Genomic DNA, 1,935 nt, shown 5'->3' on the forward strand with positions numbered 1-1,935 from the left:
CCCTCCCTGGCTTGGTGTGCTGCCTGGGACCCCAGATCTTCTTCTGTGGGCTGGGAAAGTATCAGCTTTTAAAAGTCCCCTCCTGTCAGACTCTAACGCCCTGCTGTTCCCCCTACCCCTGCAGACACACACACAGTCATTCCTCTAGTCCAACAGTACTTTCAGTTACTCTGTTGTAAACAAGACATTGAATCGTCCAGACCAGTCGTCCCTTTTGGGACCCTTCTCCATCACCAGCTTTCCTCCTGGGCTCTATTTGTGGGGTTCTGGGTCTCCTTGTTCTGGCCTATCTTGTCACCTACTAAGCCTCAGGGGGACACTCTGAGTCCAGAGCTGTCCCCAGTACAGGTGATACGTGACATGCACATCAGTTGTCTGGAACTGGACTAAGCACCGGGACTCAGAGGGCAAATTTGGATGATAGACAAAGGACATTATTAGGGGAGCTAGAATTTAGGATTCTTCAAGTATTCTCCCCAGTCTAGCTTAAAATGCAACAGTCATGCATCTGGGTAGCACTAACAGAAAAATTTTAGTAGTTTGATATTTCCGGGGTTTGTTAAATGCTACAGTTGACCCTTCAACAATGGCGGGAGGGGGCTGGTGGAATTGGGGGACCCTCCTGGTGGAATCAAAATTCTATGTATGGCTGCCTCTCCCGCCCGCTCCTCGGCGCAGCCTCTGCGCCCTGCGCTGTGGCAGCGGCACCCAGCTTTCCCTGACCCGGATGGCGGCACAGCGGGCAGGCCGGGCCCGGACACCGGGCTGCAAGCCGAGGCGGCCCGGAAGCGCCCGCCAGAACACCCAGTCATGGATAAAAATGAGTGGTGCAGAAGGCCAAAGTGGCCGAGCAGGCTGAGCGAGATGATGACATGGCAGCCCGCATGAAGTCTGTAACTGAGCAAGGAGCTGAATTATCCAATGAGGAGAGGAATCTTCTCTCAGTTGCTTATAAAAATGTTGTAGGAGCCTGTAGGTCACCTTGGAGGGTCCTCTCGAGTACTGAGAAAAAGACGGAAGGTGCTGAAAAAAACAGCAGATGGCTGGAGAAGACAGAGAAAATTGAGACCGAACTAAGAGGTATCTGCAATGATGTACTGTCTCATTTGGAAAAGTTCTTGATCCCCAGTGCTTCACAAGCAGAGAGCAAAGTCTTCTATTTGAAAATGAAAGGAGGCTACTACCGTTATTTGGCTGAGGTTGTTGCTGGCGATGAGAAGAAAGGGATTGTGGATCAATCACAGCAAGCATACCAAGATGCTTTTGAAATCAGCAAAAAGGAAATGCAACCAACACATCCTATCAGATTGGGTCTGGCCCTTAACTTCTCTGTGTTCTATTATGAGATTCTGAACTCCCCTGAGAAAGCCTGCTCTCTTGCAAAGACAGCATTTGATGAAGCCATTGCTGAACTTGATACATTAAGTGAAGAGTCATACAAAGACAGCACACTAATAATGCAGTTACTGAGAGACACCTTGACATTGTGGACATCGGATACCCAAGGAGACAAAGCTGAAGCAGGAGGAGAGGAAAATTAACCTGCCTTCCAACTTTCGTCTGCCTCGTTCTAAAATTGACACAGTAGACCGTTTGTCATCCATGCTGTCCCACAACTAGTTTTTGTTTATGATTTATGACAGGTTTATGTTACTTCTATTTGAATTTCTATATTTCCCATGTGGTTTTTATGTTTAATATTAGCGGAGTAGAGCCAGTTAACATTTAGGGAGTTATCTGTTTTCATCTTGAGGTGGCCAATATGGGGATGTGGAATTTTTATACAAGTTATAAATGTTTGGCATAGTACTTTGGGTACATTTTGGCTTCAGAAGGGCCAGTGTTAAAACTGCTTCCATGTCTAAGCAAAGAAAACTGACTACATATTGGTTTGTCCTGGTGGGGAATAAAAGGGATAATTGGTTCTAGTCACAG

At 47.0% G+C, this 1,935-nt stretch overlaps 1 pseudogene; it reads left to right on the top strand.

Moving 5' to 3' along the window:
- Positions 1-786: 786 nt before the first annotated feature.
- On the top strand, positions 787-1,541 carry LOC136123101 (14-3-3 protein zeta/delta pseudogene; annotated as a pseudogene).
- The last annotated feature ends 394 nt before the right edge of the window (positions 1,542-1,935 follow it).

Source organism: Phocoena phocoena, chromosome 5 (assembly GCF_963924675.1).
Source record: "Phocoena phocoena chromosome 5, mPhoPho1.1, whole genome shotgun sequence".
Taxonomy (NCBI): Eukaryota; Metazoa; Chordata; class Mammalia; order Artiodactyla; family Phocoenidae; genus Phocoena; species Phocoena phocoena.